The sequence below is a fragment of the Lactuca sativa genome, chromosome 9 (genome assembly GCF_002870075.4).
Source record: "Lactuca sativa cultivar Salinas chromosome 9, Lsat_Salinas_v11, whole genome shotgun sequence".
Lineage (NCBI taxonomy): Eukaryota > Viridiplantae > Streptophyta > Magnoliopsida > Asterales > Asteraceae > Lactuca > Lactuca sativa.
Genome location: NC_056631.2, coordinates 118,372,281 through 118,396,077, shown reverse-complemented (window position 1 = coordinate 118,396,077; position 23,797 = coordinate 118,372,281). Strand labels below are relative to the sequence as shown.

General features: G+C 39.2%; 1 non-coding gene across 1 annotated transcript; it reads right to left on the bottom strand.

Annotated features, from left to right (window-relative positions):
• Window positions 1–21,003: 21,003 nt before the first annotated feature.
• On the bottom strand, window positions 21,004–21,109 carry LOC111896783 (small nucleolar RNA R71). Its single transcript, XR_002852032.1, has one exon. It is a non-coding gene; the product is annotated as a small nucleolar RNA R71 (small nucleolar RNA).
• Window positions 21,110–23,797: the final 2,688 nt, after the last annotated feature.

Sequence of the window (23,797 nt, the reverse complement as noted above, 5' to 3'; positions counted from 1 at the left end):
CGATCCTCTTCAGGGTAGTACACTAAGTGTACCACCCTGTACGCCCTGCGTACTAGCTTAAGGACAAAACTTGCAAACTTTTTAGAGAAAGAGGATAAATATGAAAGTTACCAAATTCAAGTGTTACAATTCTAGCCCGCTTGAATCAGAGTTCGTCCTTGAATTTGTTGCTCCAAATAACTTCAGGTAGTTCTCCCTCATCTCATCTTCCGGATCCCACATCCATTCAAAACCCTTGAGATGTTGCCAGTGGACTTTCACCAACTTAACAACCTTGTTTCTCAAGGTTTTTGTCTTCCAGTAAAGAATTGTCATTGGTCTCTCAATATAATTTAGGCATTCATCCACCTGAATATCCTCCAACGGAACCTTTACGGAAGCATCCACTAAACACTTTCGTAGTTGAGAGACATGGAACATGCTATGAATTTGACTGAGCTCAACTGGAAGATCCAAGCGATATGTAACCCAACCCACCTAGGCTAAAACCCTAAAAGTTCCAATATACCGAGGACACAACTTGCCCTCTTCCTGAATCAGATGACACCTTTCCGAGGTGACACCTTCAGGAGAACCATATCCCCTACCGAGAATGCTAGATCTGATCAATGTGTGTCGGCATAACTCTTTTTCCGACTCTGAGTTGTTTGCAGCCTACTTCGAACCTGCTGAATTAACTCAATGGTCTTGAGTACCACCTCAGTACTCCCCATAACCCACTAACTGGCCCCACCCCAATAAATCGGGGTCATGCATTTCCTCCCGTAGAGCATATCAAAAGGAGGTCGATCAATGTTGGCGTGATAACTGTTGTTATACGAATATTCCGCTAAGGGAATATATGTATCCCAACTCCCACTGAAGTCCAAAACACACGCCCCCAATACGGAACCCAAACCCGCCGATGAAGAGTCAACAACCCACAACTATCATAATCGAAGGAATCCACCTGATCCAAAGTACGATCACTCTTTCGGTGCTCTTCCATCATAGCCTCGATCATAGCCTCCCGAATCCGCTCCAAGATTAGAGTAATCACGGTCATCCACAAACTTATATCACTGATCGGAGACGCGACCGCCATACGGGTGAGAGCATAAGGTACAACATTGCCCTTCCCCAGGTGATAAAGGATCTCATAATCATAATCCTTCACCACATCCAACCAACAGCATTGCCTCATATTCAGAGTTGGCTGATCCATCAGGTACCTCAGGCTCTTGTGATCCGTATAAATGGTACAACAATCACCATAGAGGTAATGTCACCAAATCTTGAGGGGCAAACATGGATCCTCAGGTCCAAATCATGCGTCAGATAATTCACCTCATGAGGCTTCAGCTGCCTCAAAACGTAGCGATCATGCAGACCCTCTGCATCAACACTTCCCCCAAACCCATTATTGACGCATCACAATAAACAACAATCAACACCTTCCGACATGGTCAAAATCGGTGCCTCACACAACCGCTGTCTCAAGGTCTCAAAATTTGCCTGCTGCCCAGGCTCCCAACGAAATGTAACCGTCTTCTTTGTCAACCGAGTCAAAGGAACAACTATCTTGGAGAAATCCTGGATAAACCTCCGATAATAACCTGTTAGACCAAGGAAACTTCGAATCTCAGATGGAGACCTCGGAACCTCCCACCACATCACGACCTCGACCTTGCCTGGATCGAGAAACTACACCTCGCGCAACCATAACTCATACTTGGAGAGCTTTGCGAAAAGTCTCTCCCTCCTCAAATTGTCCAGCACTTCCCTCAAGTGCTCCTCATGTTGCTCCTGGGTCTTGGAATAGACCAAGTTATCATTAATGAATACAATCACATACCAATCAAGCATTGGCCTGCACATACGGTTCTTAAGATCCATGAATGTGGCTGGAGCATTCGTGAGCCCAAAAGGCATCACCATGAACTCGTAATGACCATAATGAGTCTGAAAAGTTGTCTTCTACACATCCTCATCTCTAACCCTCATCTGATGATAACCCGAACACAAATCAATCTTGGAAAACCAAGATGCACCCTGAATCTAGTCAAAGAGATCATCAATCATAGGGAGTACATAACGGTTCTTCACCGTAACCTTATTCAGCTCCTGGTAGTCAATGCACATACAATGAGACCTATCCTTCTTCTTCACAAACAAAATCGGTGCTCCCCATAGTGAACTGCTCGGTCAAGTGCATCTCTTATCTAACAGCTCATGCAGCTGTGTATATAACTCCTGCATCTCGGGAGCAGCCTACCGACACGGTGCTTTGGCTATCGGAGTCGCGCCTGGAACCAGATCAATCATGAACTCAACCTGCCTCTCCCGAGGCACCCTAGGCAAATCCTTTGGAAACACATCAAGATATTCCCGCACAAAAGGTACATCATCCACAGTCTCCTTACCCTTATCCCAGGTATCGACAACATAGGTGATAAATCTGAAACAACCCTATTGAATATAATGTATGGCCCTCGCTGTTGAGCACAAATGCAGCTCACTCTGAGCTCTCTCTCCCTAAACCAATAACTCTCCCCCACTTGGGGTTGGAATCCGAACTAATTGTTGCTTACAATTGATCACTGCCCCATTGGGGCTCAGCCAATCTATACCCACAATAACCTTGTTCCCATGCAAAGGAATGGAAACCAAATCCATCGGATACTGCTCACTTAACATCTGAAAAATAAAATCATGATGAACCCTCACTACCCGGACAGATCGATCATCTCTCGACATCTAAAGGATAATCCAGTTCCCCTGGAGCTCCAGCAAACCTGCTAATAAGTGCAAGCGATACAATGGATCAGGTAGCCCCCAAATAAAACAATACCAAAGTAGAAATACCGTTCAAGAGGAACGATCCTAAAATAAAACATATGAACATAAGAAAACAATTCAATATAAATAAAGAGATAAGGAGAAGATACATACCCATCACCACATTAAGTGTCGTGCAAGCCTCCTTGACCGTCAACTGGAAATCCCTGCTCTTCACCACAAGTGCATCCGCCTTAATCTAGCGGCCGTCAATGATCTGAAGAGTCACATGGGTGGGTGCTGAAACCGGCCCTATAGTAGCCAAACTCGGACATTAGCCTTCTTGTGGCCCCTCTGATTGCAATGAAAGCAAATCAGATCAGATTCTGGGTTGGTGGTGGTAGCAGTACAATCCCTGCTATAATGACCTACCCGGCCACACTTGAAGCAGCCCAAACCACCCACCTTGTACGGTCCCTTGTGCACCTTTCCGCACTTCCCACGGTGGCTCCGGCCCTACTGGCCTCTCGATCTCGAATCCTGAACCTTGGACCTCTTTCCCAATCCCCCTGAAACCTAAGCGTGACCCGGTTTCCTCTTCTTTTCCATCTCGATATCAATCTTTCTCTATCTATCTATCTATCTATCTATCTCTCTCTCTATCATATCCTCCATTGTCTTGCAACTAGATCGGCTCACAAACTGCCGAATATCGCTCCTTAACATGTCGTGATAGATCGCCTTCTTCATCTCCTCGTGCCCCACATACTGCGGAAACAAAAGTGCCCTGTCCCGAAACATCACGGTGATCTCTACCACTGTCCCAGTAGTCTGGCTGAGATACTGAAACTCTTGCGCTAACTGCTACACCTTAATCACTGGTGCAAAGTCATCCTTGAACCTGGTCACAAAATCTTCTGATAACATGGAATCAACAGTCTCATCATCAACGGAGCACCCAACCTCCTTCCACTAGTCTCATGCCCTGTCCTTAGGAAGATAGGAAGCAAGTTTGACCTTTGCCCCCTTGGGGTAAATGCTAGTGCGGAAAGCGTTAGCAATATCTGCTAACTACCACCTGCTCACTATCTGGTCCTTCTCCCCACAGTAGTCCAGAGCCCTACACGCCCGAAACTCCATGAAGGTCAAAGAACGCGCTCCTACCAAGGCCACCATCTTAGAACGAAAGGAGCTCAAACTCTCATCTAAAATCTCCAGAATGCCCTCCTTGACCGTACCAAAGATCACTGGAGTCTGCTCAAGAATGAAACGCAAAATCTCAGACGAATTAATCTCCCTCGTCTGATTATTCAACTTCTAAGCTCCAGAACTTGTGCAACACTTGGACCCATGTATTTTTCTCTTTTAACCCCTAAAGCAAAAATTGATTTTCGGAAGGAGTCCCCACATACGCTAGGCGTACGTTTATGTATTCTTAGTGTACTTCGGTATATGGAAGCGGGAACCTGAGCCACACAAGCGGGGCATATGTAGCTAATTCTAAAACCCTAATTTTATGGAATGAGCCCTATATAAGCTCACTTATGACTCTTGGACCCTCACCCTTATCAGCCTTCACTGCTTATTTTCATCCCTAAAACCCTAGTTTTCAATTGAGAGTGATCTTTGAGCTTGAAAGTAACTTTGGTGGCCTTTTTTGGTGTGTTTGAAAGAAGAAGAATTTGGTGTGCATGCATTGGGCATGGTTGTGCTTCAAGATCCTGAATCTACATCATCTTAGGAAGCTTTTGGAGGTAAAAAGCTCATACCTTGTTGTTTCTTTTTATAGTGAGAGTTAGGGTTTTCTTATGAGTTCTTTTGGGTCCATGGATTCTCTTTTGTGACTTTGGGAAACTCCTAAAGCTTGTAATACTAGATCTTAGTCCCTTTGGTGTGTTAGAGGCATAAAAATGCTATCTTGATAGTTGTTATGACACCATGCCTAGATATAGGTCCTTAAAGCGAGTCTTGGTGGAAAAAATTGGATGTTCGGCTCCCATAAGACATGCAAAGGTATAAAGTTGCCAACTTTATGCTTTAGGAACCCTTAAATGATCGAGATCTGGAAGTTGACGAAGTGACTGTATGGATTAAGCACTTAATGGTTGAAAGTGCTTAATATCTCAGTACATTGAGCGTACTAAGTTGTATGTCACACATACTAGTTGGGATTGACTTATGCCAAGCGTACTAGTATTACGTCGCACGTATGCCCCAGTGGGCCTTGGACAATTGTTGTACTTTTGTGGCTTTTGGGCTTTGACCTGTTTAGGGTAGGTGGGTTTCAGATTTTGGTTGTTGGCCTTAAGTGTTATGAGTTGGTCTTTTGGTCCTTAAGGCCCATTATTGTGTTTTGGCCAGGGTTGTTTAAGTCCATTATGGGTAAGGTGAAGGGGGCCCTGACCTTCGGAGTTGGATTGGAATTTAGGCCTATAGTCATGATTATTAACCCATTTCTAATTAGGTTAATTTGTGTATGTTCAGTGTGGGATTTCCTGGATCAGTAGCTAAGCAGTTAGTATTTACCAACAGACCGAGGTGAGTCTCCTCCTTGTATCCATGGGTCGAAGGTACCGATGTCGACCCATTATTCGGTTATTTAGAATGCTAGTTGTTGTGAGATATATATTGAGTTTGCATGATCGGGTTGAAATATACCCCAGGACTGGGCCCAATATGGCATGTTGGGTTAAAATATACCACAGGACTGGGCTTATTATGGCATGTTTGGGTTGAAATATACCCCAGGGCGTGGCCCACTATCGTACGTTCGGGTTGAAATATACCCTAGGGTGAGGCCCCAGGGTGGGGTTCATACTTGCATTTTGGGTCGGAATATACCGCAGGTCTTGGCCCAGGTGTATGTTTGGTATTTGGTACTTTGGGAAAACTCACTAAGATTATGGTTACATATTGTATTGTGGTTTTAGGTACTTTCGCTACTAAGACGAAGGGCCCGACTTGATGGAGCAACATTCACTCCCCACTATTTTCCATACTTATTGATGTTGCCACTCTAATGATTTGATATGATGATTATGTAATGGAGTTTGGAATCAAAATTATGATTGTAAATCCTAATTGAAAATGAAAAATTTTCTCTTGGTTTCTAGGCTATTACAAGTTGGTATCAAAGCCTTGGTTTGAGGGATTCGGACACACTCTTGGGTGTGTTAGAACTCAAACTGAGGAAATGATAATATTTTCAAAAGAAAAAGAATTGAATTTTTCTGAAAAAGGTTTTCTTAAGTAAAAAGGGAGAGTGTAATGCGTGCGATTAGCCTATCTTAAGTAAGTGTTTCCCAAATTACCCATGCTTATGTATTATGACTAGTATGATTGGTATGTGAATTGCATGCTAGAGTAGGGCTAAGGATACCTTCAGGAATTATCTGATAGAATTGCCTGATTTGTGTGATGTCTTATAGCCTAGGATAATTGGGTGTCATATATTTCTTGGAATCAATGATTGACTCTGTATTTGCTAAGTGTATGCTTTCAAAGTTATATACGTTTAGGATTGCGTAGGCCTAGAATTATGGATTCTGCCTCATTTCATGTTCCTTGTTTGGTTGTGGAATTAGGGTAGAAACTTTATATGACAGTCTGTGTGATTCAATTTGTGTATAACTTACATGCATAAGGCAACCCACGGTGTTGATTGTGGTTCTGATTTTGTGACGATTGAGAAATTCTAGAAAAGTCTTTGATATGTGTGTTGTGCTGTATGAGTTATGATGAATTGGAGGAATCAGGTCTGACCATGAGGAAGGTACAGGTAGGTGTGGAAGGTAGTATTGGGCCCGTACTACTGGAAGCACATGACTTGTACCTGAGATGAGTGCAGGCCTGGAAATTCCAAGGATACCAGTGAGGAAAAGCCCTTCGAACCTCTTTATCAGTTGTTTTCTATGTTGTATTTTCAGTTTGCGAATGGTGATGGTTATGTGAGGAGGTTCAGACTCAGGATTGGGCTCTGGTTTGGGTTCAGGTTCTGGTGTTAACCGAGTGATGAGAGGCTGCACGAGCTTGTTGCATTCGTGGTTACTCGCGACATCCTTGACGCTACCCTGGTGATTTTCGATACTGTCAAGGAAAGGATTATGGAGATCATGGAGGAGCGGCTTAATTGATTTTGAGCCAAGATTGCCACATGACAGATTAGGGCTCGAACTCCCTTGTTCCGAGAGTTCAAGGCGTATGGAGCACCTGAGTTCTTTTGGGCTAAGGACCCCATCGCTAGTCGTCATTAGATCGTCAAAATAGAGAATGCTCCACACATGAGCTTTTTCCCCGAGGAGGCAAAGGTAGGATTCATGTCCTGCTTGCTGAGGGACAGAGCGCGGGACTGGTAGGAAGAGGTTACCCGAGCGGTTGGTACGACGGTTGTTATAGTGATGACTTGGGAGGATTTTGTGTGGAGGTTTTATCAGGAATTTACACCAGCCATTGAGGTATAGCAGCTAGTGATGGAATTCCAGGACCTTTACCAGACTACAGAGACTGTGGCAGAGATCTTTGCCAACTTCAGAGTGAGGGCATTGCTAGTCCCGCAGAACGCTGCATATGAGGAGACGAGGAAGAATAGATATCATGCTATGTTGAGGGATGATATCATGAAGCTCATGAGATTTTCAGGGTGCAAGACCCTATATGTTATGATTGAGAAGGCCCGTGAGCTGTAAATTGAGTTGTAGCTCCAGACGAGCGGAAGTCAGAGCAAGTGTAGACAACAGTGGGTCAGGCGAAGAAGCCCAAGACCTCTGATGTTCATAGCAGAGGCCAGCACGGTCGGGGCCGATGTGCCAAGTGTAGCAAGCCGCGTAGTGGAGCCTATCGAACTACAAGCTCCAGATGTTTCGAATGTGGCCAGGCAGGTCACGTGATCAGGGAATGCCCCAACAAGGCTCCGATTTGTTTTCACTGCAACCAGACTGCCCATAAAAATGTTGACGGCCTGATATTGTCTGGGGGAGTTGTGGGGTGCCTGCGCTAGCCACCTTGAGGAATACTGATGGCCGCCAAGGCAAGGCGGAGGCTCCTGCAGTGAAGATCAGGGTGTTTCAGTTGACCACCAATAAGGCCCGTGCAACGCCGGATGTACTTACCGGTATGTGACTTAACTCTATCTTTTATTTCTTTCTTGTTATATTCACGTTTATTATAGTAGATATGGGTATATCTACTTAATCAAGCATAAATCAGAAACTTTTAAAAAGTTCAAGAGTTTAAGCACGAGGTAGAGAATCAATTGAGCAAGAAGATAAAGATGCGCCGATCTGATATAATCATCAGTTAATGGTACGTAGTAGTGATTAGCATCCCTTATGGAGGATTATGTAGATATACGCATATCTACTATAATCATCAATAAATGTCACTTAGTAGCAATTAGCATCCCTTTTGGCGGATCTAAAGGGACTACATACATTAATATGGATGAGTGCCAACAAATCTTCACCTCTTTCACAAGTACCAATGAAAGGTAATTTAGTCATCTTGCCCAAAACACAAGACTCACATTCATCGTCTGATTTGATGTCAAATGATTCCAACACTCCATCCTTTTGTCTAAACCACTTGGGTTGGGAATAAGAATTTCTCTTTTTACCCTTTCCTTGTTGGATAGCCATGACTGGGGTAGTAGCAACATTGTTGGAATGAGACTTCTTCAATCCTACGACAGCTGTTTGCAACAGATTGTGACTCGCTATCAACCTTTTGAGAGGATAGACAAGAAAGTGAATTTGTGAGAAGTTGGAGGAGGTGGAGAAAGATCACCATTTCCAGACATCTAAACCAAGAGACACTATTTAGTTAGTTGCAATTGATTCATTTCCTTAATATTTTATCCAAAATTAATATTCAAGGCTATGATCCATGTCAACACGTTGTCGCGGGAGTATTAAGCAAATAATATTTCAGTGTTGGTTGCACTAATAATATTGCACAGGGAAGCAAGTTCGAATCCTCATGGACAGAGCCTAATGGTCAGTGTCGTTTTTCATCACGTACATTCTAGTTAATAAAACATAAATATAAAAGGATTTTTTTATTTAAACTAAAAACTAAAAATTGCAGTGAAAATAAACTAAACAAAACTCAATAGTACAAACAAATTCAGTCCTGTTGCGACATTCCTAATCATGCAATCAACGCATATCTGGTTATTCGGAATGTGTTCTATCTAAGTTGGTACTGAGAAAAACTAAAAAGCTCTAGTATAATATCTTTTACCTATTTAAATTAACCCAAAAAAACTCTTCTGTTAACCCTAACTTTTTACTGTCTAATTAAAATAAGTTTTTAATTAAGATCAGTAGAGTTGCATTAAGATTTATGTAAAATTCATAGTAATACCCAATACTTCTCATAGCTCGGAAGCGTAAAGATATGAAATTTCAGTTTATATTAGAGTTAAATCCCTAAAACGGAACCAATCTAATACTCTTTAATTATTACTAGTTGACAAGAACAATTTCTGATTCTATTAACTGATTAACTAGAATGATAAAACCCTACCTAGGTGATCAGACAAACAGGAATTAAAAATCAAACATTCATTAAGTTCAAAACTGAAACAATCTAGATAGAAGCACATAAAGAAAATCTGATCTGATAACTAATCACATGAAAAGTACTAGTCAAATGTAGAACTAAAAACTAGGGTTTTAGCAAGACAAGGCTAAAATGAATCTAACTAATAAAAAGAAACATTAATGTATTAATCTTCTAAACTAAGTGTATGAGATGATTCACGATCTTCAGATCTTCAAAAAGTGCTGAAAAGTTTTAGAAATCGCCTTCAGAAGTGCTTTTCGTCGCCTGGAACTGTCTCCCTTCTAAATCTGATTATGAGGGCCATATTTATATGCAAGACAAAGCTTCCATAGAAAGATATTAGAAAATGTGATCGTAGAATCACGATATGAAATCGTAGATTTAGAGATTTTTTTTCCCAGAATTGCCCTTAAATGAATTACGATGCTATTTATAAAGTTTCAGGAGTTGCATCACAAAAATGCGATCACATATATGAAAATACACTCGCAAATTTGAGATTTTTCTTCAGATGACTTCTAGATGACTTTTTTCGACATTGCAAAAGTACGGCTCATTTATGCGATCATAGAAGTCAAAAATATGGTCGCACGTTTGGGTTTTTGGCATGTTTCGGTCATAACTCTTTAGTTTACTTAAACATGAAAGTTATTCGAAAATTTGTCTATTTTTCTTAACATTTGAAATCTTGTTAATCTTATTTACGAGTCGTGAGATATTGTCGAAATACTAATAGGGGGTCAAAGCGGCTAACAACATCCTTTAGGCTTTAGAATGTAGCAATCTATCTTCGTAAAATCAATTCGATTGAATGTTTCTTGGCCATAATAGCTTCTAAAATTCCTCAAAATCCTTCTTCATAAGTTCTAAGCTCCATTTAACTCTAATGCTCCATCGATCAAACGCATCTAAAGTTGCTCCCAAAATACTGATCCGCTTGAATTATCTGAAAATGATATAAAAATGCTAGCAATACGAGAATTCTGATAAAAGATATGAGCTGGACATTATTTAAACTAATTCCATGCAAATGTAAAAAATATGACACTAAATATTAATAAAAACTACCCTAAAAGATACATAAATGGCATCTATCAAATCTCCCCAAGCTTGAACCTTACTTGCCCTCAAGTAATAAAAAGATCAAACATTATAAACAAATGGAAATATGTAGATGACCTAAAAAGAATTTATAATAAAACTAAAATAAAAAAAACTTAAAATCTTGAACTAAAAGTACTTCACTCTTTTCCTTCACATGATCAGGTTTCACACCGATGAAAGCTCTAATGAAATAACTACCTAGACAACAGTCCCAATACCTTTATTGCAGATTCATAAATCATATAATAAGTCAAACCAAGTTTGAGTAAATAATTCTTACGCCGAATTAAATTTGTGAAAACAGTGTATTTTTAAAAATAATTTCACAAAAATTCGTTTATAAAAACTTAGCTTTACCTACCCTTCTTTTATCCCGAACTCGTCCAATAAACATGGTAAGCTCCATTCTGGATAGAAAATCCAAGCTTAAACCTATGATTCCACTATCAGAGGATCTATCTCATTATACCACACATCTTCTTTGTCTTGATCAACTCTTCTGATTTAACTTTGATTGTTTCTAGATTTTGACTTGAACTTGACTTGGATTTGACTTTGAATTTCAGATTTCTTCAAGTTGCTTAATGTACCATTTCTAACATATATATTGACGGGGCGCAGATTTCACTTTGAGGCCCACCATATCTTCAATCCTTAAAAAATGATAATAAATTGTGTGGATATAACAAGAGTTCCATCCTAACCTCAAAAGGCGTAGAAACTATAAGGTTTGGTACTTCAATGAAAGAAAATGGTTATTCAATCTAGGTTCTTTTTAAGGAATTTAAGGAAATTATTTTTAAAACATTGTTCATTTTTTCATCCCACACTTCCATTTAAAAAATTATTCAACACTTATGTTAGTTCATATTTCGAAAACATTTAAAGCACTTTTTGATATGAAAATATTATTCTAAGAATTGATTGTAATGAGACTATTGTTTTTGGTTCCTATCATACTTCATATTTATAGAGCTATCAAATATAATAATATCTTCATCTCATGTAAAACTTTTAAATTTTAATCTTTTTTTTCAAAATTTTTTATATGTGTGCAGAAATAAAATCTTTTTTGGTTTTTTTTTCTTTATGAATGCAAAAAAATAAAAAGGAAAATATTTTTTTTATAATTTTAATATTTTATATGCAAATGCAATGCAGAAATAAATTAAAAAAATTTAACTAAAAAACTAAAAATTATAAAAAAATTTGACTAAAAAGTGTAAATTTTTACACTAACCCCCTCCCCGAGCTTAAAATGATGCATTATCCTCAAAGCTCCGAGAGGAATGAACAACTCAATAAAGCATATAAAAAACAAAAGAGTGCAACTAGGAAAAAATAAACCTGATAAGATTGCTGAAATCTGATTTTGACGATGATGTGGTGAAAAATCTGAATTTCAACAACTATGTCGATCCTCTGATTTCGGCAAGCTTACTTGTAACGACAACCATCTCTTTATTGAAAGAATAAAAAACTAAAAACTACTCATCGCGTTGCCTCCTGGAAAGCCGCCCATTTTTAAAGTTGTTGGCTCGACTTTGCGCAACCAGATTTGCTAACTGGTATGGTTAGGACTTCTTGAAGCTCAACTCATTTCCTTGTCAGTACAGGCCCCTTCAGATATGGTAAAATTGGCAGATCTGGAACTTGCACGGCAAACTGGAAAGACTTCATATTGTTATCAGATAAGTTTTTCTTCAGATCTTTTATTCTCTTTCTTTTTCTGATCTTTTTATTTCCAGAAATCTTCTCTTTCTTGTTAGATTTTATTCTTTTCAGATTCGTATCAGAAATCACCTCTCCCACATTTTCTTTCTCCAAAAGCATTTTTCTTTTTATTTTTTTCTCTGATTTTTCCTTAGCCGAAATCAACTTCTCCTCTTCTTCCCTAAGCTTATCTTTTCCAACTCTTTTCATGTGTCAGATAACTTCCTGTCTACAAAATTTTCTTGCATAGAAATAGTAGAAAACTCATACTAGTCCTCAGATAAAGGACTGTTGGTGTTATGGCTAGGATTCTCAAAACATTCAAGATCCTCAAACATTATCAGATATTCAAGATCCTCAACTATCTCAGGATCCCGGCTGTTACCATTATTATTATTTACTAACATTTATAACGGTCATATTTCGTTCTTTATTAACACATGTGTAGAAATAGTCAAGAGAAGACATATTCTCAATAGAGAGTCATCTCAACTATGCTAAAGACCCGAAATACCAAGTCCAACAATGTTCACAATGCTGGTCATAGAGGATCCCGGGAATATCAGACATCTTGTTAGCTAGTTTAGACTTTAAATTGACATATGTATCTCGCACACGACACACTAGTTACTCTTCGCTTACACTACAAGCTTGTTCTTTCTGAAACACTCTCTGTAATCATCATTTTACATTAACAAAATCACTGAGGCAGGTGATCATTATCACCTCCCAAGGTTTTGTGTCAGAGGTCCTAGCAAGGATCAAGGGCTTTCCTTGTAAATGACCGTGTCATTCTCTTTACCTTTCTCTATTGCACATCACAACATCTCATTCAATTTGGTATTTTTGACCAAAACAGTTGTTACCTAGATAATTAACATAAATATTATTAAAAGTAAAATCAACATCATTTATCTTAAAGTTAACCACTTCCTCGTCAAACTCCATTGAAATTGTGCCATTATAAACATATATTTTTGTTTTTGCAGTTTTCATGAATGGCATACCTAAAATAATAGACTTTGTATGTGATATGTCCAAATTACTCATGTCCAAATGTAACATCACAAAAATTCAAGATAAAAAAATTGTTTTAATTCATTCCAAAGCATTCAATAGTCATATCAAATCAACCCAAAGTATATAATAGAGAAAAAAAATGTCAGAGTACAAAAAATCAAAATCACATAATGTAGAAAACAAGGGTAGATGCAGTGCGATCATGTCGGGCCCTTCCCTTTCAAGCTGGGAGTACGTGAAACCATAACAAAAACTGTAAGCACAAAGCTTCGTGAGTTTTCTCAAAATACCCCATACCATACATACATAACAATCAAAATATAATTGGGTCTATATTCGCCACCTTCGGTCTCTTTCAACTGGTACTGGGTATATTTCACCCCCTTCGTTCTCTTTCAACATGTATTGGGTCTATTTCAACCTATTTGGTATCTTTCAACTGGTATTGGGTATACTTCACTCCATCCAGTCTCTTTCAACCGGTACTTGGTATATTTCACCCCTTCAGTCTCTTTCAACTGGTATCGGGTGTATTTTACACCCCACAGCTAGCATACAATCATATCAGCAAGAGTCACAAAGACAACAAGCATAAACAGGCATAACATGAAATTGTCATGAAGACAACTGTCATCCTACAAAGATAATCCAATGGGCCGACATTGGTACCTTCGACCCACAAGTACAGTGAAGGAATTCACCACCTTCGGTCTCTTTCAACTGGTACTAGGTATATTTCACCCCTTTTGGTCTCTTTCAACATATATTGGGTCTATTCACCCCATTTGGTCTCTTTCAATTGCTATTGGGTATATTTCACTCCCTTCGGTCTCTTTCAACTGGTACTTGGTATATTTCACCCCCTTCAGTCTCTTTCAACTGGTATCAGATCTATTTTACAGAGACAACAAGCATATACAGGCATAACATGAAATTGTCATGAAGGAAACTGTCATCCTACAAACGTAATCTAGTGGGACAGCATTGATACCTTCGACCCACAAGTGCAGTGAAGGATCTCACCTCTTAGTCTGAAAGATCGATGAACACGACATTGCTCTAAATATCAGCTCTACCGGTCACCTATTCATTGGAACATGACCAAACTTAACTTATAATCAAAATACCCAAAACACCCCTAAGTCAACTTGGTCAAAAACAGGTCAAATTCGAAAAGTTAAAAAGTCAACCGAGTCTACTCAGCTGAGTACGCCCAACATACTCAGCTTGGACGCTTAGCGTACTCAAGCCTTGACCAGAAACTAGGTATTGAACTTGTACACTGTAACATCCCAAATACCGTAAAACTTTAAAACTTTTAAAAACAACCATAAACAATCATTTTTTTACAAAAGAACCATTGATTCAAAAGTATTATTCAAAATCAGAGTTTTCTCAAGACCCAATAACACAAAAACAGGAAGATGTACACAATCACACCTTTACTTTTCCACGACCATTAGAAGTATCTGAAACAATAAACTGAAATTGTAAGCCAAAGCTTAGTGAGTTCCCCCAAAGTACCATTACACAACATATAAAATACATAGATTAGCATATTGGGTCCACAATCTCCAGGTTGGATTACCCTGGCCCACAACCTCCCAGTTGGATTGTCCTGCATACCACATACTGGGTCCATAACCTCCCAGTTGGATTACCCTGGCACACAACCTCCCAGTTGGAATGCCCGGTCTGTTGGCTGAAACCACAAAGCAATAGTCTCAACCCACATAACATGTCGACATATAATAAACAACAAGTATACCCATCAAACAAATAACCATACTGCTAATTATCACAGGTGGTCCTATAGGCCTACCAATCTAACACTGATTTGTAGTTATCGTATAATTATACAGGTCTACCGCATGCCCAACATATCAACAACAATATGGAACAGGTTTTCAACCAATGGGCCAGCCTTGGTGCCTTCGACCCGTAAGTACAATGAGGAAAACTCATCTCTCAGTCTGAAAAGATCTCTGGCAGAACACAGATCCGAATGACAGCTCGAATAGTCACCTAAACACCAAATAATAACTAATATCAAATGCCACTCAAATTACCTAAAATACCATTGGGTCAAAATTAGCCAAACTCAACAAACCAACTAAGTTAACCTAGCCGATTCAACCCAATACGTGGGGAGTACGCAGATATATGCAGGGCATACTCCGTTTGACCGAGGAGTCAGGGGGAAGACCACATACACACAGCGTACCATTTGGTATGCCCAACGTATGCACCTGGTCAGCAAACCAGATCCTTAAGTGCTTAATGCATGAAGACTTTTCGTCCAAAACCAGATCCAAGTTCCAAATGTTGTCCTTAACCATAAAGTTTCCAACTTTATGGTCTAGCATGGCCATTAAGTGCTTAACACTAAAAACCCCGACATCTTAAGCCATTAAGACAAACAAACTCATGCAAGGGGAATAAATAAGAGCCAAGATCATATTTTTATCACTCCAACTACCCTAAAATGTCTACAAGGAGGACTCATTGGTTCTAGCGTAGCTCATACCCTAAACAACCAAGATTATGGGGCTAATAAGCATAAACTTAGGACATAAGCAAGATCTAGTGATAGGATCATCAATTTTAGAATCTTATACCTCAAAATGAAGCTTGGAGGTGAGGTATTCCTTTATCTATAAGGTCTTGATCTTCTAAGTTGGTGCTTCTATCTTCACCTTGCTTCAAAGGTACCACAAACACACACTTTCACGCTCAAAGGAACACACACTAGAGATTTGGGTGGTAATGGATGAAATTAGGGCTAGAAGCTTGTCAGGGGGTGAGCATTTGAGATTTACTGATGTTGATATAGGGTCCAAACCCTAAAAATTAAGGTTTAAAATTGTCGCGTGTATGCCCTGCGTACACTACGTACGCCCAGCGTACATAAACTCGGTCCAGAATTACAAAGAGGCTACTATGGGCCATTTTGCAAGCTTTATCATGAAAAAGTGCTAAAATGCAATAACTCTTCATACTTAGGGTTAATTTTGAAAATACCTCATCATCGGAATGTTACAATTCTCCCCCACTTGAACTAGACTTCGTCCTCGAAGTCTGTTTCAGCGAACAACTTTGGAAAATGATCTTGCATCTCTGACTCGGGTTCTCATGTCCATTCGGACCCTTCTGATGCTCCCACTAAACTTTGACTAACAATACCACCTTGTTCTGCAAGTTCTTCGTCTTTTGGTCCAAGATTGCCATTGCTCTCTCCACAAAATTCAAGTGATCATCAACCTGAATATCCCCAAAGGGAACAACTGTTGAATCATCATTCGTCCACTTCTGAAGATGCAAAACATGGAAAGTATTGTGGATATGGCTAAGCTCCTCAGGTAAATCCAATCTATATGCTACCTTGCCAACCTGGCTTCTACTCGAAACGGCCCAATATATTGTGGCCCCAACTTGCCCTTCTTCCGAAAGCGTATAACACCCTTCCATGGTGATACCTTGAGTAATACCATGTCCCCAATTTGGAACTCCAACTCAGATCAATGCTTGTTGGCATAACTCTTATGCCGACTCTGAGCTGTCTGAAGTGTCTTACTAATATGCTGGATGAGCTCTATCTTCTGAAGAACTACCTTAAGTGTTTGAATGGTCCGTTCACTCTAACCGTCCGTCTGCGAAAGATAAGTATTGTTGAGATGCAACCTTATACCCAGTTCCTCGTGGAACGTCTGCCAGAAATAAGATGTGAACCTAACATATCGATCAGATACAATGATACATGAATACCATGCCGAGCAACGGTCTTTCACACATACAAGTCGGCTAATTTCTTAGCTGAAGAGATCTCATGAATAGCTAAGAAAGCAGCACTCTTGGTCAACCGATCTACTATCACCCAAATCGCATCGTGCCCTTAGCTGCCTGAGGTAGCTTGATGAAGAAATCCATAGTAATATGTTTGCATTTCCACATGGGAACCTACGGTGGCTGCAACTTTCCATGCAGTCTCTGGTGTTCGGCCTTGACCATTCGACATGTTAAGTACCTCTCAACATACCATGCTATCTCCCTCTTCGTGTATGGCCATCAGTAGCTAAGCCTCAAATCTCGGTACATCTTGGTGGCTCCAGGGTGTATCGAAAACCTGGACTTGTGTGCCTCCTCCAATACAGTATGTCTAATCCCACAAAAATCTGGCACCCAAACCCATCCATATCGGGTTAATAATCCGCGATTGTCAGTAGTAAACCTGTTAACCTCACCCATGAGTCTTTCATTCTTGTAATTTTCCTTCTTAACTCTCTCGTCCTGAGCCTCCTTGATCAAATCCAACAATACCGAATCAATTAAAATCCTCATACACAGGCCTCAATCGTAGAACTAGCCGCCTTGCGTCTCAGAGCATCAATCACCACATTGGATTTCTGGGATGATACAAAATATCACAGTCATTATCCTTGACCATGTCAAGCCACATACATTGTCTCATATTCAGATTCGGCTGATCCATGAGATATCACAAACTCTTGTGATTCGTTTATATAGCACACCGAACCCATAAAAGTAATGTCGTGAAATCTTGAGAGCAAACACTGCTGCCACAACTCCAAACCATGAGTCGGATAGCAGACCTCATTCGGCTTCATCTGCCTAGAAGCATGTGCAATAACTCTCCCATGCTTCATAAGCACTGTGCCTAAAGCTATGAGGGATGCATGACAAATCACCACAAAATCCTAAACACTCTCGGGGAGGGTCAACATGAAGGCCTCACACAACTTTTGTCTTAGACTCTTGAATGGCACTTGCTGCTCATAGCCCCAATGGAAATCCACGCCCTTCCTCGTCAGACGAGTGAGGGGTACTACAATGTTGGAGAAATCTTAAATAAATCTCCGATAATATCTCGCTAAACCTAAGAAACTCCTGATCTCCAAGGGAGACTTTGGAACCCCCCACTGCATCACGCCCTCAATCTTGGCCGGGTCAACCAAAATCCTATTTTTGTTGATGATATGTCCCAAGAACTGAACCTCTCATAACTAAAACTCACACTTCGAGAACTTAGCATACATCCGTTATCGCCTCAAAACTCCTAGAAGCCCTCGAAGATTCTCTTCATGCTGCTCCCTAGACTTGGAATATACCAAAATATCATCGATGAACACAATGACTGATCGATCAAGCATCGGCCGGCACACCTGATTCATCAAATCCATAAATACTGCAGGCATATTAGTGAGCCCAAAAGGCATCGCCACGAACTCATAATGACCATAACAATTTCGAAATGCGGTCTTCTCCACGTCCTCCTCTCTAACCTTCATCTGATGCTACCCTGACCTCACGTTGATCTTAGAGAACCAAAATGTGCCTTGAAGCTGATCGAAGTGGTCATCAATCTGTGGAAGGGGATAACAGTTATTCGCCGTCAACTTGTTCAACTCTAGGTAATTAACGCACATCCGGTGTAAACCATCCTTCTTCTTGACGAATAAAATTGGTGCTCCCAATGGCGAACTGCTCGGTCTGATGAACTGCTTGCACATCTTATATGTGCATATTTATACACATGTTTATACAACATATCTTGATATTATAATTAATTTTATGCCCTTACTAGAACAAAAGGTACTTAATTTGCTATGAATCATTTTGTAGGTATTAAAAGACTTGTTTGGAGCAAAAAGGAAGCTGGAAGCTGGATTAAGGAAGCTTGGAGTTCAAAGTTTGGACTACAGCTCTAAAATAAAGGAAAATATGCCAAACATGTCGTTGTAATATCTGCCACGACGTAGTGTCTTGAAGATTCCCGATTAGATTCGATGACGTGTAGAATACGGGATAAACACAATCACCACGACGTGGTGCCCTACTTTCGGGAGAAGTATAAATATCTCACATAAACCTCCGAATGGGGACTTATGGATCTGGAGAATTCATAGTTTTTTAAGGCGAAGGCACTGGAATTAAGCATTGGAAGCAAGGAATTAAATCACAATCATTAGACGAAGGAGATCCAAGGCAACTAAACTCTAATTTTCGATTTTTCATTAGGTATAACGATGTCTTTACTTTTGAATCTCGATTTTATGATTTTGTTTGCTGAAATCATGAGCTAAACACTCATGACTTTCGTTTGGCTTGGATGACTTGTCTAAACATGGTTGATTTCTTAGTTAGGATTTAGTGATTTGGTTATTTGTTGACTTTTGCTTATTAAAGAACCTCGAGTATTTTTCATAACTGCTTTTAATCTGCTAATTACTGAATTTGATTAGGATAGAATGACTATTTTTCTTAATTGAATTTGAATCTTATGATCTTGTGACTTGCAAAATCATAGGACTAGAGTTTTGATTAAAACCTAAGGTTAAGTAGAAAAGTGGGTAAAAAAGTATAGGAGCCAATATATGACGAAAAATAATATATATAGTATTGAATCAATAAATTTAATTGGTCAATTAATTATAAGTCTAAGCAACTCAAACTGAACACTAGTGAACTTGTAAGTTTGTCCGCTAGATCACCGAATAAATAAGCTAGTTTGCTAAAGGATTACACTGGTGAATACCAATTTGGTCATCTTAGGAATCGGTAGCCAAAGAAACTAAATCCATTGCACTTCTATGAAACAACCATAATAACAACAAATCCGAAGCTGAACGAAAGTCTCTTTCTCGCCTTGGTAATTCGTACTTGTTATTTGCTTAGTTTTAGTTCTACTTTTATTAAGTGAATTTAGAGTTAGTTTAGTAAATCAAGTATCTAGTCTTGCAAAACTAGGAAAAAAAACCTTCTATTTAAATTTAGTTATTAATTAGTAAATAGTAAAATAAAGCAATATAAACATCGTTCCTTGTGTTCGACACTCATTCTTACCATTACTATACTATTGCATGATTAGGTACACTGGCTAGTGTGTTTAATAGTCTAGTTAAGTAAATTATTTTTATAAAATTAACTTAAATAAAATATAAGCATATTAAATCACACATCAAGTTTTTGGCGCCGCTGTCGGGAACTGCTCGGTTTTAATTTATTTATATTGCTATTGTTAGGGCTATTTTATGTCAGAGTTTAGTTTTAATTTTAAGTATTTTCGTAATTTAGGTTGACCACGACGTTCTTATCTATACCACGTCGTGGTAAAGCTACTATAAAAATTTTATTTTTCGTTTTTTACTTTCACGTGTTTTGTTTGTTTATTTGCAGACCGTTTATAACCCATGGATCAAATTCATCTTTGATTCCACCACTCGAAGACCCGGAATCCGTTCTTCGAAAGAACAAGGACAAGGCCGATAAAGATACTCCGAAGAAGTCCCCTTTAAAGAGTCTGAAATCGGTTTTTGGTAAAAAAAAAGGGAAAGAAAACGGGGGGGGGGGTCAAGAAACACAAAAGAAGACACTGAGTACGAGACCGAGAAGGAGGAAAGTTTTACTGATTTTGAAGGAAGTGATCACAAAGAACCTGACAACACCATGGCCAATATTGCGGACCTCTCAATGGAGGCATACAAGATGAGAGTTCGAGACGACACCGGAACGGGCCTCGTGCAACCCACCATTCCCGCCACTGCATCTTTTGAACTCAAAGGGCATATACTTACCGCACTGAAGGAGCTTCCTTTCACCGGAAAGGATCACGAAGATGTTTACAAGCATCTATATGAAGTGAACAACATTGCCGATTACTTTAACATCCCAAATGTGTTAAGAGAAACAGTATTGTTATGAATGTTCCCTGTTACTTTTAAGGGAGCCGCAAAAGATTGGCTGAAGGCATTACCACCAGGCGCGGTAACAACATGGGCACGGATGCGTGAACTATTTTTGGAACAATTTTGCCCACCATCCAAGGTGGCTAAGCTCAAAAGGCCATCGCCAACTTTGAACAACAATTGGGGGAATCATTATATGAAGCTTGGGAACGTTATAAAGGTCTAATAAGGAATTGCCCCCAAAATGACCTCAATGTGCAGTAAGAGGTCTCGATCTTTTATGATGGGGTGAACGTCACCACCCACCAACTTCTTGACTCTTAAGGTCCTCTTACTAAGAAAAATCCGACGGAGATTAAGCAACTTATCGAAGAATTCTCTAAACATTATAGAGAATACCATAATCCATGGAATGATGTGACACGGGGTTCAACAAATGCTGCTTCGGAGGATATGTCAGTGGTAATGGCGATGTTGCAAAGCATGGATAGAAGAATGACTAAAATGGTCCAAACATCCATGCTATTCGGTTTGGATGTGAAAACTGCAACGGGCCGCATTTAACCAAGGAATGTGACCTAGATGAAAATGGAAACCAGAAGGTCCAAGCTTTGTAAATCCCTAAAAATGCTTGTGTATCAATCAGATCCGTTTGATGGTGCGGAATCCCAATCAAACGGATGATGCCAGATCACAAATAGAAGAGAAGGAGAAGAAGAAGAAGATGATGAATCTATGTAAGATATGATTAGAATGAAGATCCGGATACAAAGAATCACACACACAAAACTTCTCTCTAGTTGCTATCTCTAGAACACCTTCAAATACACACACTTAAGCTCCTCTAGTGTTCACCACTCCATTCCTCACACCCTCACCCCTATATATATACACACGGGAAACATGGGCCGTAAACAGGGTTTATGGCCGTAAACCTGTTTACGACCGTAAACACCTCCATGGCCGTAAACACATATAAGATATTACATAAAAACACAATTTCCTAGAAAAGCAAAGTATAAACCATAATATTGATCCAACAATTTCCCCCTTGGTTTATAGCTTTCTTTTCTTTTCTTAAATGACCCAACAAGCTCCCCCTAAAAAGTAGCTGGCTTTCCTGATAATCTTCATTGGGAACTTGGCTTCAGCATTAATCTTCAAATTCTTCACGACTTCAAGATGAATTTGATGAATCTTCAATGAATGACTTCATCTTGAGCGGTTGGGCTTTTCTTTAGAATTTGGCATTGAACGCACGTTGGGTGAGGAGGCTTAACGTACTGATTCTTGAAAGATAGTGCTTTCAGTTTGAGAATCTTCAGAGAGAACATCAGAGAGAACTAAACTTCTAGATCACTTCAGCAGGTTTAAGAAAGTAGCAGACTGATTAAGAAGGCTTCAATGCAATCCGTCACATATTCTTCAATTTCAGCTTCACCTTGCTTCTGGGGTTGAAAGATTAAATGTCAAAAGAATAATCTTCATTTCTTGCTCCTTCGAATGCGAATTCTTCGATGCTCACGGATGAAGCCTTCGCTTAGAAATCTTCGACACAAACTCCATGAGTCTTATCTATACGTGAAATCACTTTTCAAGACAAAACAAAACTAAAAGAAAACTTAGCACGGAAACAAAAGTATTTTTGGATTTTTTTTTTTAATTTTCTTGAACAAGAAATAAAACATAAATAACACTATTTTTGGATTTTTTTTTTTTAATTTTCTGATTTTTGTTGTGTTTTTAAAATTTTTAATGCTCCCCTAATATTTAAATTAGAAGAAACTATGAAAAAATTTAACAAAAATAAAATGATATCTAACTTTAAGAATGATTTGAGATCAAAGTTTTTAGACAACCTTTATCCGCTTGTCAGTACCTTCTATCTTCACGTCTTTGTCTGGTCGATCGTCGGTATTGTGGTCCACTTAAACACGAAAAATTGTGATGAATTTTAGGACATACTAATAATTGTAAGACAAAGTGATCCTAAGTTCCTAGATAATATATTTGAACCTAAGTTCCTAGATACTATATCTTAAGGACCATTCAACTGACGACGACTAGGGATATTGTCGTCCACCTAAATTGAGCAGCGAGATCTATAGACAATCTTTCAGTGTTCAATTTTAATTGTACTGGAACATGTTTCCCGCTTCCTGATATGCCCCAGTGTCACACCCCAAAACCAAGAACGGCGAAAACGTTCTGGGGCGGAGGACGTCATGTATAATATCAACAACAATGTAAAGTAGTAAACAAGCAACAACATCATCCATTGCATTAATAAAATTATTATTATACGATTGTATTCTGTCAAATTTTGATAAACACTAAAGAATAAATCAAAATGAAAGATAAGTCTTGAACAAGCTCCATCATCCTTTCTCCTTGCATCGGTACCTGTCTATGATAACCTGAGGATACAAGTAATTTTGAAAACGAGTATCAGCTTTAAAGCTGGTGAGGTCATAAGCATTTAGTGTCTTAATTTGTATGTAAGTATTTGTAAGTCTATGTATTGTAAGAATTTGTAAATGTATATGAATTGTAAGTGTTTGAAAAACCCTAGAATCCCTATGATTCCTTCTAGTATATGAAGGTGTCTTCTACCCAGACCTAACTGTTCTGTGTGTGTGTGTCTCTTGTAGGAGTATGTGTTTTTCCAAAGTATAACTATCATTATCCAAAAATATAGTTTGTACATTTATGTGAAAGTGAGGTTATCACTAAAAATATGTACTGGAAAAATTAACGTAGTACTAAACGTAGCTCTAAAAGAACTACTACCGTACTAACTACCTCGGGCCGGATTTTGGGCAAAGGCACTATGTGATAAATATCACCATACTATCGACTAGTAACAACGACATAATGAATGGTCGTAATAAAGAAATGACGTTTGGCACCCGCAGACCTAATTGTGTTACTATTATTAT